Source organism: Bubalus bubalis, chromosome 5 (assembly GCF_019923935.1).
Source record: "Bubalus bubalis isolate 160015118507 breed Murrah chromosome 5, NDDB_SH_1, whole genome shotgun sequence".
Lineage (NCBI taxonomy): Eukaryota > Metazoa > Chordata > Mammalia > Artiodactyla > Bovidae > Bubalus > Bubalus bubalis.
The window spans coordinates 80596874-80612077 of record NC_059161.1 but is presented as its reverse complement, the minus strand read 5'-3'; the positions used below and the strand labels follow the sequence as shown (position 1 = coordinate 80612077).

General features: G+C 37.7%; 1 non-coding gene and 1 pseudogene across 1 annotated transcript; one reads left to right on the top strand and one right to left on the bottom strand.

Annotated features, from left to right (window-relative positions):
- Window positions 1–7164: 7164 nt before the first annotated feature.
- On the bottom strand, window positions 7165–11361 carry LOC102402979 (annotated as a pseudogene).
- A 1008-nt stretch (window positions 11362–12369) lies between these two features.
- Window positions 12370–12442, top strand: TRNAR-UCU. The gene has a single exon. It is a non-coding gene; the product is annotated as a tRNA-Arg (tRNA).
- Window positions 12443–15204: the final 2762 nt, after the last annotated feature.

Here is a 15204-nt window from a genome sequence, read left to right as displayed (position 1 = left end):
AGAACTTACCTGCTCTCTAAGGTAAGGTGTCCAGCTTTTTCCTTAAGCAAATTCAAAAGGCTTTTCCCAGTTTTATTTTAATATTTAAGAGAACAAAATGGTGCCATCAATTATGTTGACAACTATTCTTTATTTCTCTTTAAATAACACTTTTATTATATTCTATGGTGAACATTAAAACAAAGACAACACAAGGTTCCTATCTGGTTTCTAAGCGACTTTAACTGGGAGATATTTAACTTGCAGACATTTATTGCAGTATCTCTGTGAGTTTGGAAATTCCCTTTAGGATAATGTGACCAAAGTGAGGCTGAACTTTTCTGAACATTATTCAAAGACCTAAAAATAATTATACCGACCAACTCATATTTTCCCTGTGTATATGGAAACTAAGCACAAATCAGCTTCTATTTTATTATGGGGACAATTGTGAGAAAACTCTAATGACCTGAAAAGAAAGTCCATAATACTCACACCTCAGAAAGAAGAGGCAAAGAAAGAGAAGGAAACTCTTTGTTGCAGGTAAAAGGAAAACATTGATGCTGCCTCAATTCAGTTTGCGGAGGGTGCTGGCTATTCCAGCATGAATCTCCTATAGTCTATCAATAATAAAACCACTTTGAAAGTTACCACAATCTGTTGTCCATTCTTCCTCAATGTCTTTCACTGTTGATTTTTCTGTCCACAGTTCACCCAAATAGCTCCCTTATATACCTCATCCCTGTAATGGAAGGTAATACCAAGTCTTTTTGTGGTTACTTATGTTTTTCTTATCTCTCAATAACATTTTGAGACAGTATTTTCTCTTCTCTGACAGCATTTTATTCAAGCTCCAGAGACCATATTCCTCAAATGTTTACATTTTTAAAATGGCACTTCAGCTTTAAGTGCACAACTCAGTGGCATTGCTTATATTTACAATATTGTGTAACCACTATATATTTCCAAAACACCTCCTTTCCGTCTGCCACAGATATCCTTTAATATACCCTGTCTCTGTGAATCTTCTTCTTATATTTCATGTAAGTGAAATCATGCAATGTTTTTCTATCTTTTTTTTTTTTTTTTTAACTACTTTGTTACTTTGGCTGTATCAGGTCTCAGCTGTGGCACAGGGATCTCTCATTGCGCTGCCTGGGCTCTTCACTGTAGTGGGGGAGGGTGTCAGTTGCTTCTCCACTGGTGGGATCTTAGTTTCCAGCAAGGGATTGAACTGTGTTCCCTGTGTTGCAAGGTGGATTCTTAACCACTGCACCACCAAGGAAGTCCCCTATCCCTTTTTTTCTACATTGCAATTTAATCTTGATTTCTCACAAAATTATTTTTTTTTACAATCTCTTTCTTGAGTTCAACCAGCTCTTTTTTGGCATAATCTCTTTTTTCTATTCATGTTTTATTTTATATTTATGACATATTTTTAATATTTCCGAATAATTATTTAAGGAGATTTAGTTCAATTCAGAGTGTTACAATTTTTGTCTGTTCTCTCTGACTGTGTCTTTGTGTACATGTGATGTTATTACAGGGACATATTCATTGTTTGGAATGTTTTGACACATTTTACGCTTTTCCCCCCTCCTTTTGTAGTAGCATTGTATGGATACAGATTTTTTTTCTTTTCTTTTTTTTTTTTGATAACTTATTGGAGTAAATTTTGGGTTTTCTGTGGCTTACAAGAATTCTAATTTAGTGCTGTTTTCTTCTGTAGTGTAGTGAAATGAAGTATATGTGAATACACATACACATATACATATACTCACACACACGGATATGTATGAATGTATCTATTTTGTTTTTGTTCAGTTGCTAAGTTGTGTCTGACTCTTAGAGACCCCATGGACTGCAGTATGCCAGGCTTCCTTGTTCTTCACTATCCCTCAGAATTTGCTCAAATTCATGTCTGATGAGTCAGTGATCTCATCCAACTATCTCATCCTCAGCCACTCTCTTCTTCTTTTGCCTTCAATCTTTCCCAGCATCAGGTCTTTTCCAACACATTGGTTCTTCACACCATGTGGCCAGAGTACTAGAGTTTCAGCTTCATCATCAGCATATACCTAAATCCATCCATCTATCTATCTATCTATCTATCCCTCTCTATGTAAAATGCATGGTTGTTGAGAGATTTTGATTATCAGTTTCGTGTGTGTGTGTTTCTTTTATCTTGTTTCTGGAAGATCCTTATAATTTACTCATTTTGCAACATTTATAACTCTATTGTCATCCTTTTCCTTTCGTCCTTTATCTTAGAAAGAAGTTTCCCTGGAGTTTGCACCTCAAATCCTATACAATCGCTAGCCTTTTTCTTGCAGCCAGTGCTGCTTCCTATCAGACTTTTGACCTGCTTTCAATTACTGGTTATGTAAGTAGAACTTTATTATTTATTTTACCTGTTTTGTCCCACTAATAAGATCTCCACTTTCCTTTTCTCTTTTCTAATCTGTGTCTTCAAATTTCTTCATTCTACACACTTAGAATTATGGTAATTTGAGACCCAGAGGTCTTTGCACTCCTTATGAGTGTTTATTTACTTACAGGTAAATTTCACTTCATGTGCTTATCTTTCCCACAGTGATGCAAAAAGTATGGTTTATTCATTTGATTCCCCTGGTCTGAAAAGTTTTGGGGAGGATGGGTGGGAAGATTAAATTTTACATCCTAATGCTATCTTAAGGCCTTTTAATAGACCTTGCCAGAAGAATGCTTTGTCTATTTTACTTTTGTTGATATCAGTATGCTGTACCATGTAATTTATTTTATCACCTAGATTATATCTCATATACTAATTTTTTCTATGGTAGTCTATATTATTCCTTTGTAATTTTTTAAAGGCATGATTTTACAGTCTTAAATGGATTGCCTTATTTACTCTTGTATTTGCTAGTAACCAATAAATGATAATTTTATTATTAAAATTACTGTGTTTTACTTATGGGCTAAGACATAAGTAAATTTTATGTCAAAAAATTGACATAAGTCAATTTTTAAAATTTCTTAAGAAAGATTGGAAAAAATTCTATTCCTTATTAGAAGATTTCTGTGATATAATGTAATTGTGTTATTTGGGATTATAACAGAAACACAATCACATTTTATATATATATTATATTGTTTTTAGTTTGAATTTAGAGTCTGTTTATTTCTCCTCTCATCTCCTATAGTTTTTGGCTTATTAATATTTTTGCTTTGTCATTGAATTTTATATATATATATATGTTAATAACATTATAACTTCCTTATGCATTCTTGTTTTTGTAATACATTAATAGTATTTGCTTCTGTAAGGATTTTAATATTTATACTAATATCTGCACACATTATTAACCATGTTTTTGTGTATTTACTTCTTATAAAATTAATTGAGATGAAGTGTTAACACTCTTCATTACATAAACTATGTGATTATGTAAGTGACCAAAAGCCAACACATCACTCCTAGTTCAAAAATGAAAACTGGAAAAACAAAGATAAAAATCAAAGGTGAATTGCTGCTTGAATGTGATCTAGTAAACTGCTATCTTTGAACACTGGTTTCCTTATTCCTGAAAGAGACATGAAATTACCAACTGACCAAAAACAAACTAACAAAAAAACACAACCTAAAAACAGAATTATTTTTTATTCTATGGACTTAAACCTAGAAAATAAGGGGCTTCCCTGGTGGCTCAGATAATAAATAATTCACCCGTAATGTAGGAGACCCAGGTTCAATCCCTAGGTCAGGAAGATCCCTTGGAGGAGGAATTGGCTACCCACTCCAACACTCTTGCCTGGAGAAACCCATGGACAGAGGAGCCTGGTAGGCTACTGTCCATGGGGTCACCAAAGAGTCGGGCATGACTGAGCGGCCATGCACACACAAATCTGGAAGACAACGTCTCAGTTAGTTCAGAGAAACTGCTCTGAAAAGGGAAGGGAGGGGTCAGAATGTATATGCATTTTGCAACAAAAACCAGGTAGTCAGACCATCAAAAGATTACTGGAAATTAAAGAAAACCAGATAGCTCACATTAACAAATTTAGGGCTTTTCTGCGCCTGGGGAGAGGGAACAGTCTGGGCTCCTTGAAATCATCCCTTTGAGCTGCACCTGGACTATTTAGGGCCAGGACCCTGTTCTTTTCTATCCTGTGTTCCCTCAGGGTGCAGCTCTGTTTCAACCCAGAGTTCCTCAGGGCTCACCAGCCTGAGCGGGAGACGGGGGTGCAGGAGCCGTGCTCGTGGCTTGGTGGACTCAGCATCCTCTGTCAGTCGACATGACAGATCACATTTTTCCTTCATGGAATAAAATGTTTTCAAAGTTATATTTAAACCACGAACATCTTGCTTTCTATCAGTTTCTGCTACTTTCTCTAAAGCAATCAATGCACATTATTTGTGCCTTGATTTAAATTACAGTGTCACTCTGCCATCTAGTGGTTATGCTCTTTGCATCACTTGTTAGGGAAAGACAAATTCATCCTCTGCTACTAATTTGCAGAGGGATTTTATGCTACTTGTGGCTCAGAAGGTTAAAGGATCCAGCTAGAATGTGAGAGGTTCTAGGTTTGATTCCTGGATCGGGAAGATACCCTGGAGAAGGGAATGGCAACCCACTCCAGTATTCTTGCCGGAAGAATTCCAGGCACAGAGAAGCCTAGCAGGCTACAGTCCACAGGGTTGCAAAGAGTCAACCATGACTGAACGATTAGCATTTCATACTCTTCAGTTCAGTTCAGTTGCTCAGTCGTGTCCAACTCTTTGTGACCCCATGAATTGCAGCACGCCAGGCCTCCCTGTCCATCACCAACTCCCAGAGTTCACTCAGACTCACGTCCATCGAGTCAGTGATGCCATCTAGCCATCTTATCCTCTGTCATCCCCTTCTCCTCCTGCCCTCAATCCCTCCCAGCATCAGAGTCTTTTCCAATGAGTCAACTCTTCGCATGAGGTGGCCAAAGTACTGGAGTTTCAGCTTTAGCATCATTCCTTCCAAAGAAATCCCAGGGCTGATCTCCTTCAGAATGGATTGGTTGGATCTCCTTGCAGTCCAAAGGACTCTCAAGAGTCTTCTCCAATACCACAGTTCAAAAGCATCAATTCTTCAGTGCTCAGCTTTCTTCACAGTCCAACTTGCACACCCATACATGACCACTGGAAAAGCCATAGCCTTGACTAGACGGACCTTTGTTGGCAAAGTAATATCTCTGCTTTTCAATATGCTATCTAGGTTGGACATAACTTTTCTTCCAAGGAGTAAGTGTCTTTTAATTTCATGGCTGCAGTCACCATCTGCAGTGATTTTGGAGCCCCCCAAAAATAAAGTCTGACACTGTTTCCCCATCTATTTCCCATGAAGTGATGGGACCAGATGCCATGATCTTCATTTTCTGAATGTTGAGCTTTAAGCCAACTTTTTCACTCTCCTCTTTCACTTTCATCAAGAGGCTTTTTAGTTCCTCTTCACTTTCTGCCATAAGGGTGGTGTCATCTGCATATCTGAGGTTATTGATATGTCTCCCAGCAATCTTGATTCCAGCTTGTGTTTCTTCCAGCCCAGCATTTCTCATGATGTATTCTGCATAGAAGTTAAATAAGCAGGGTGACAATATAAAGCCTTGACAAACTCCTTTTCCTATTTGGAACCGGTCTGTTGTTCCATGTCCAGTTCTAACTGTTGCTTCCTCACCTGCATACAAATTTGTCAAGAGGCAGGTCAGGTGTTCTGGTATTCCCATCTCTTTCAGAATTTTCCACAGTTTATTGTTATCCACATAGTCAAGGGCTTTGGCATAGTCAATAAAGCAGAAATAGATGTTTTTCTGGAACTCTCTTGCTGTTTCGATGATCCAGCAGATGTAGGCAATTTGGTCTCTGGTTCCTCTGCCTTTTCTAAATCCAGCTTGAACATCTGGAATTTCACAGTTCACGTATTGCTGAAGCCTGGCTTGGAGAATTTTGAGCATTACTTTACTAGCATATGAGATGAGTGCAATTGTGCGGTAGTTTGAGCATTCTTTGGCATTGCCTTTCTTTGGGATTGGAATGAAAACTGACCTTTTCCAGTCCTGTGGCCACTGCTGAGTTTTCCAAATTTGCTGGCATATTGAGTGCAGCACTTTCACAGCATCATCTTTCAGAATTTGAAATAGCTCCACTGGAATTCCATCACCTCCACTAGCTTTGTTCGTAGTGATGCTTTCTAAGGCCCACTTGACTTCACGTTCCAGGATGTCTGGCTCTAGGTCAGTGATCACATCATCATGATTATTTGGATCGTGAAGATCTTTTTTGTACAGTTCTTCTGTGTATTCTTGCCACCTCTTCTTAATATCTTCTGTTTCTGTTAGGTCCATACCTTTTCTGTCTTTTATCGAGCCCATCTTTGCATGAAATGTTCCCTTCGTATCTCTAATTTTCTTGAAGAGATCTCTAGTCTTTCCCATTCTATTGTTTTCCTCTATTTCTTTGCATTGATCACTGAGGAAGGCTTTCTTATCTCTTCTTGCTATTCTTTGGAAATCTGCATTCAAATGAGTATATCTTTCCTTTTCTCCTTTGCTTTTCTTCGCTTCTCTTCTTTTCACAGCTATTTATAAGGCCTCCCCAGACAGCTTTTTTGCTTTTTTGCCTTTCTTTTCCATGGGGATGGTCTTGATCCCTGTCTCCTGTACAGTGTCACGAACCTCATTCCATAGTTCATCAGGCACTCTACCTAAATCAAATCCCTTATTATTGATTATACAGTGGAAGTGACAAATCAATTCAAGGGATTAGATCTGATAGACAGAGTGCCTAAAGAACTACAAATGGAGGTCTGTAATGTAAAGGAGGCAGTGATCAAAATCATCCCCCATGAAAACTTCCATAAGACCCAGCAATCCCACTCCTGGGTATAGACCCTGAGAAAACCATAATTCAAAGAGATATGCAGCACTATCGACAATAGCCAGGACATTGGAGCAACCTAGATGTACACTGACAGATGAATGGATAAAGAAGGTGTGGTCATGTATATAATGGAATATTGCTCATAGAAAGTAATGAATTTGTGTCAGTTCTAATTAGGTGGATGAATCTAGAGTGAAGTGCTATATAGAGTGAAGGAAGTCAGAAAGAGAAAAACAAATATTGTATATTAATGCAAATAAAATGGAATCTAGAAAAATAGTACTGATGAATCTATTTGCAGGGCAGGATTAGAGAGACAGACATGGAGAACAGACTTGTGAACACAGCAGGGGAAGGAGAGGGTGGGGAAAATTGAGAGAGTAGCACTGAATCTTTGCACATTACCATGTGCAAAGCAGATCTAATGGGAAGTTGCTGTATAACACAGCTCAGCCCAGTACTCTATGACAACCTAGAGAGGTGGGATGGGGTGGAGAATGGGAGGGATGTTCAAGAGAGAGGGGACATATGTACCCTTAGGGTTGATCCACCTTGTTGTGTGGCAGAAACCAATACAACATTGTAAAGCAATTATCTGCCAATTAAAAAAAATAAAAATAAAAAAACACCAAAATCTACATTCCTGAGAAACATTTCCTGCCACAATACAGCTTTTCACCAGATGAACAGACACAAAAGAGGTACTATCTAGTACCACCAAACATTGTGAGACATTAATATGTATACAGATATACTCTCCTTTAGAATTTTATTTAAGCCTGTGAAATAAAACACATTTGTTTGCTTCACAGAGCACTTCTGGGGGGGTGGTCTGACTAGTCTTATACTTTAAAAATAAAGACATTGGAGTGTCAGGTTTCTTATGCTCTCCTGCTTTCCCATTCTTAGATATGACTTCTGCACCATTCCAAGGATGAAAGATGGAGAAGGAAATGGCAACCCATTCCAGTATCCTTGCCTGGAAAATCCCATGGACAGAGGAGCCTAGGGGGCTGCAGTCTATGGGGTCACAAAGAGTTGGGCATGACTGAGGGACTAACACAAAGGATGAAAGTAGTGGAAACAAAAAACTAAACACTTGTTGACATCTATCTTCATGTTATTAGCCAAAATTGAGTCATTGTTTCATACTCAGCTGGAAAGGAGGCTGAGAAATTGAATATTTCAAATCCTCATAGAAAAGTGAAGTCGCTCAGTTGTGTCCAACTCTTTGCGACCCCAAGGACTGTAGCCTACCAGGCTTCTCTGTTCATGGGATTTTCCAGGCAAGAATACTGGAGTGGGTTACCACTTCCTTCTCCAGGAGATCTTCCTGACCCTGGCATTGAACCCGGGTCTCCTGCATTGTAGGCAGACGCTTTACCATCTGAGCCACCAGGGAAGTCTCTTCTTGTAGTACAGTTAAATTGGTTATGAGATTGAAGTTTTGAATTTGTATATCCTGAGCAAGGCTACACCATCTCATATTATTTTCTGTGAAAGACATCATTATCTTCTGTGTATTAGCTGTCTCTTGCAGTTTTAGTTTATTATCTTGGAGGTCTGTAGATGATAGGTCAAAACTGTTGGGAGGGCCACATTCTTTTTTTTGCTCTAGTGAGTATTCCATCTTTCTTGTTCAATTAAATTATTGGCAGAATTTTCTTCCTTGAGGTTGTCGGACAGAGGACTGATTCCTTGCTGGCAACTGGTCAAATGCCATGTTCACTTTCTAGAGATCAGGACAGTCCTTGCTCTTTGTCCCAACAGACTTTGGAGCCAGCACTGACAAAATGAGCCCTCCTTTTCTCTGTTCCATCTGTGATAACCCATGTTTTGAATATTGCTTTTCTTTCTCTTCTTGTTTCTAAGGCTTATGTGATCAGATTGGTTCTACCTGAATAATCTCCCCATCTCAATGATTTATGATATTAATCATATCTATAAAGTCCATTTTGTCAACTAATGTAGTGCACTTGTTTCCAGGGATTCTAGTTCATCTCACCTGGAGAGAATATCTATCACAATCTCCCAATGAAATAGCATGACTGGCTTATGTGGTCTTCATTTGATTGAACCATTAACTTCCATAAATTATTCTCTGATACACCATATGATAGTACATCCCAGGATAAAGACAGTTAGGTTATAATTGAAACTAAAACTACAGAATGGAATAATTGTCAAAAGACCTATAGCAGAAGTTCTCAGGGACAGCTACAACAAATCATCTCTTAATGTTGCTGATTTGAGGATGGAATTGGAAAGATGGGCATTCATAATCCTAGTGAGATATGTTCACTTTCCTTGATTATATCAGTCAATGATTTGAAGTTTTCAACACTAAAGGAGGGGATAAAGACATGGGAGGTGAGTCCAGACACACTAATGTAATGCAATTGTACGGACTGTGGGTAATTCTGAAAATAACTTCTAAAACTTTTCTTCACTTTTATACCCTATATATATTTTCTTTTAAAAATTCAAATTGACATAGACTTAGCTGTTAGAATGCAGTTATGTAAAGGATGAAATAATGCAAAGCAAATTATTTTGGATCAAATTTGCTAAGTAGAACATGCAAATATGTGCAAAATAAACCAGTTAAGATGAGTAGGAAGGTACTCTTTTATCATGCACTTAGGAAGAGAACAAAGTCTATGAATGCTATTCTTTTGGTTTTATGATTGCAGTAATTTCATGTGAGTTTATAGTAAATAAGCAAATATGCTCCCAATATTATTGGTTCTCTGAAAAATCTAGATTTTTTTGCTAGCAATCTGATGTTGGCACTAGCAATATTCATTTACCCATTCACTCATTCAATCCCTCCTTCAAACATTCAATTTTCAACTGCTTATAGTCATTTTCTGTGCTATAGAATCAAAGAATGCCAACAAATGCAAGTGTAGAGATAGAGATAATTATTTAGATAAATAAACATATTTTCTAGTATATTTAAGCCAAAAAACTTACCGGATTCAATTTTGTTTCAGCTTTTTTAATGTGTAAATTACCATGTAATTCATGAGGCAGGATTATTCCTTAGACATGGAGGATTGATGACTCACTTATCTGGTATTTATCCAAGCGCAGTAAATTGTGGATTAGTTTTCTAAAGTATTCATAAGTGCATCTGAGAATAGAAGTGGCTTACTCCTTAAAGAGGGAAGATAGAAGCTGAAAATGTTTCTCTGTTACCTGTTTAGCAAACAAATAAAACATTTATAATTAAAATCATCACATTATTTTTTCAGTAATAATTTTCTCAGCGCTGTAATCACATCCTTGTTCCGAAGGCTGTATATCATGGGACTGAACATCAGAGTCACTATGGTGTAGAACAGAGAGGAGTCTGTCAGTTCCTGCAGAATGACTGGATTTTGGTCTTGAGTAGGTAATGGCAGCAGATCTGAAGAATAACACCACAACCAACAGGCGAGAAGAACACGTGAAGAAGGCCTTAGCCTGTCCTCTGGCTGTTGGCAACCTCAGAATAGTGGAAATGATTTGGCTATAGGAGGCAAGGATCAACAAAAAGGGATGGCAGCAAACAACAGAGCTACTGCATAGACCAACAGCTCATGTGCAGAAGTGTCTCCACAGGCCAGCTTCAGAATGGGGGGAATGTCACAGAAGAAGTGGTTAATCTCATTCGAATGACAGAAATGCAGAGAGATCTGGCACGTTTGCCCTGTCTGCACTGGGATTCCACTGACCCAGGAGCCCACAGCCAGCTGGAGGCACAGCTTTGGGGTCATGACCAGGGGATAGTGCAGAGGGTCACAGACGGCCACACAGCGGTCACAGGCCATCACTGCCCGGAGGAAGCACTCAGTGGCTCTGAGGATAAGGAAGAAGCACATTTGGGTGGCACAGTCCAGGACAAATATTCTTCTGTCCTGAGTCCAAAGGTTCACCAGAATCCTAGGGACAGTGACAGACACGTACAGATTTCCAAAGAGGAAAAGTTTGCCAGGAAGAAATACATGGGTTTCTGCAGAGCTGGGTCAAGCATAGTTAGTATTATTATGAGACTATTTCCAGTTAAGATAATGATGTAAATAATGGAGAACACCCCAAACAGTAGCCCTTGGAGGTTTGGAAGGTAGAAAACCCCAGGAGTACAAATTGTATAACTGTGGATATGTTGTCTTCTGCTTCCATCCCTTCATATTTCATCTGTGGGAATGATTCAATCAAAAGTACTGTTATTCCACTTTCTTTGGCTTTTGTTTCCTTATATATATATAAAAGATGGTACACCATTCATTTTTTCCAATTCCATTAGAAAACAAACCTATAATTGCTAGGTGTCTAACAGGTTGTGAATTACATTTTTCATCATTATGAAATCAATTAGTAAGAAAAGTTATCCATTTAATCTTTATTTTCTGCCATGAATTATCACTTTTTCTAAAGATATGTGATTATAATTTGGGCTTCCCTGGTGGCTCAGATGGTAAAGTGTCTGACTACAATACGGGAGACCTGGGTTCAATCCCTGGGTTGGGAATATCCCCTGGAGGAAGAAATGGCAACCCACTCCAGTACTCTTGCCTGGAGAATTCTATGGACAGAGGAGCCTGGTGGGCTACAGTCCATGGGGTAGCAAAGAGTCAGACATGATTGAGCAACTTCACTTCACTTCTTCATCTGAATGCTCAAAAATGCAAAAATTTGAGTTAAATTCATTTACATTAGTGATTTTGCTCTTATAGCCTGTGTTTTTCTCTTCACCTCTCAATTGTGTTTAATTATTGTCAATTGAAAGTTAATTTGATTGTATGGTGAAATATATTGTAAGCGACCTAAGATAGTTTTAGGGATGAATATAGTTAATTTTTAAAGTGTTGGTTTTCCCGTGGTATTTCCAAAGTCTTGTTTGGCATTAACATTCTACATATTTCATTTTTTCCTTATAAATAAAATTGATGAGCTGACTATATAATATTATGGGATGTTACTAGTTTTCAAACATGTATATTTCAGTGTAAAGTCCATAAATCAGTAGTGATAAGTTCTATTCAGATTTCTCAGTTGAGAGAAAAGGAATTTTAAGCTGTTCTTTTGGTCCAGGAACACTCAAGACGAAAGAGGCAAGTACATCCAGGTTTATGTTTACAAAAGCAGTTCTGGCTAGAATGTTCACCTCTAACTCACTTACTGCATGAAAGAGACACCACCCACAACTCATCTGTGAGATCTTCCTAAATTACCCACATCCTCAACAATTGCTGTTTTACTGATGATCCCATTCAACTTTTTCATTCTTCCTTTTTTGCATGTGTTTGTGTTAATCATGCATGTGAATGTGATAGGTTGAGATTTCCCACCTTTTTTGCATTAACTATATTACTAGCTTCTTTTGTTTTTTCTGTAGATCTTTTTGGGCAATGCATAGTACATTTCTTCCACTAAATGTGATTCATTAACTTCTAGAATACATTAAAGATGAATCAATTTGATTGCTTCTTTGGAATTTCCCCCAAGGTATAAGAGCCCGGATAGCTCAGTCAGTAGAGCATCAGACTTCTAGTCTGAGGGTCCAGGGTTTAAGGCCCTGTTCGGGCGAAGGTTATTTCAGGCTTCCCTGATAGCTCAGCTGATAAAGAATCTGCCTGCAATGCAGGAGACCCCGGTTGATCCCTGGGTTGGGAAGATTCACTGGAGAAGGTATAGGCTACCCACTCCAGTATCCTTGGGCTTCCCTTGTGGCTCAGCTGGTAAAAAATCTACCCACAATGTGGGGGACCTAGGTTTGATCCCTAGGTTGGGAAGATCCCCTGGAGAAGGGAAAGGCTACCCACTCCAGTATTCTGGCCTGGAGAATTCCATGGACTGTATAGTCCATGGGGTCACAAAGAGCCAGACGCAACTGAGAGAGTTTCACTTCACTTCACTTCCAAAGTATAAACATGGATTCCCACTGAAAATGTAAATCTCTCCTTCCTCTCTTTCCTGTTAGAGATCAAGCATATTTTTTGTGGGGCGTGCATGTGTGTATATTTGGAGAAGGAAATGGCAACCCACTCCAGTGTTCTTGCCTGGAGAATCCCAGGGCCCAGGGAGCCCGGTGGGCTGCCGTCTATGGGGTTGCACAGAGTCGGACATGACTGAAGTGACTTAGCAGCAGCAGCAGCAGCAGCAACATGTGTGTATATTTAGAAATTATACTCTTTTTACTCATTCTTGCAGAAGTAGTAAATTACTTCATTTTTTTCAGTAGGTTATACATGTATTTTCATATTATGTGTTAACTTATTTGAAAGCCAATAGAAAACAAGTCACTGAAAATAAGATACACAACTAACTACATATTCTAAGGGTATTAAGTGAGGACAAAAGTCAAGATTTCTGCTGCAAAAATGTAGACAAATATGGGGCAGAACCAATAGTCCATACAAGAGCAAGAATACTGGGGTGTGTTGCCATTCCCTTCTCCAGGGGATTTTCCCGACCCAGGGGTCAAACCCAGGTCTTCTGCATGGCAGGCAGATTCTTAATCATCCGAGCCATCAGGGAAGCCATATAATATTTATATATGTACCATCTACAATATCTTAAACTACACATTACAGTACTAAAGGTATTCAAATTTTTCCATTATTATACAATTCTCTCAATAAAAATGTGGTTGTTAGAAATGCAAAAATGCTATGAATGAGTCTTTTAAATGGTCAGAAGCTAGTGGCTGACAGATGCATTATATATGAGTCTATGCAATCATCCCTCCTTTTTTCAATACCTTGTCCCAACACCTTTACCAAATTTTATTCACATACTTAAATCAATGTAGAGTGTAGTACTTGGATACTGATTAAAATTGCTTGTTGAATGAATCATCAATATTTTTAGCAAGCAGCATGCACCTACATTTGTTGAGCCACCCATTTCCCGCAGAAACTGCCATCTGCTTTATTCTTTTTATTGTATCTGCTGTTTATGTATGTAAGGTTTTCTCTCATTTTTTAATCCCCTTTATAAATTATTCCTTGCTGTTTGGGTAGGATAGTACATTTGAAAAGCATACTGAAACTAAGATGTCAAAGAAAAGCCAGAAAAAGTAAGAAAGCAAAACTTAATATCAAGAGTGGAGTGTTCCACATTTATTCAAATATTTTTTGTCTCAACTTTTTATTTGTCAAATGGAAACTCTTTATGAATAATAAATAGAATTGTCTGTATAAAAGCATTTCTAAAGCAAGAAATATTATAATTATTCAAATTCTGTACAAACTGTACTTATATTCTAAACTCAATCTCAGGTTCAGAGATTTCCTCAAATCTTGTGACATATTTGTTGGTTTATCTAACTTCTGAAAACTGTCAATGCTTCTGTTTATACAACTCAAAGAGAAAATCACTATATATAATTCATCTAAATAGAGCCACTTTTATTTTTGCTCAAATAATTCATGTTTATTGTTCCAGTATTTCCACTGAAATGAAAATTTTCTTTGATGTAGGGATTATGATATGTAAATCAGCTATATCATAATGCATTTAATACTGTTTAGAGAAAGTTTATGAAATCAATTTGAAATAGGAAATGAAAACCTAAAATTGGTGAGTGCAGTTCAGAAGTCTGGTTCCTTTAGGATAAAAAGGAAAACATGCCAATATTACTTTAATATTTTCTCATTCGTTTGCCATAGAATTTAATTTTAACAAACAAATGATTCCCTTGGTATTGGATGAGAACACATTTTAATAATTCCTTTTACTATCGTACAACTTAAATAATTTTTTAAATGTTCTTGTGATATACCCTGATTTAATACTACATGCAAACTACTTAAATATATGCTTACTATGTAGTAATCACTTAATAAATCTTAATACTTAAATGACTGATGATAATGATAATGAAGTTGTAATCTTTGATATATTGGCCAAATATATTACAAGACATTTCCTTTGGCTCAGTGGTAAAGAATCTGCCTGGAATGTAAGAGATGAGAGACATGGGTTCGATCCCTGGAGCAGAAAGATCTCCTGGAGGAGGGCATGGCAACCCACTCCAGTACTCTTGCCTGGAGAATGCCATGCACAGAGGAGCCTGGTGGGCTACAGTGCATAGGTTCCCAAAGAGTCAGAAGAGTGAAGCGACTGAGCGCACACATGCATATTACACAGTACTCTGTAATTTCTCACTTGATAATATAATGATGAGAATCAGAAAAGTAAAAAGATTATCTGAATCAGGGTTTTATAAATTAATTAACAGTAAGAAGAAAGGATCTATTTTTAATTCTTCTGAAAAGAATGCCCTTTTTGCTGATGCTAAATGTACATCAGATCAGATCAGATCAGTCGCTCAGTCGTGTCTGACT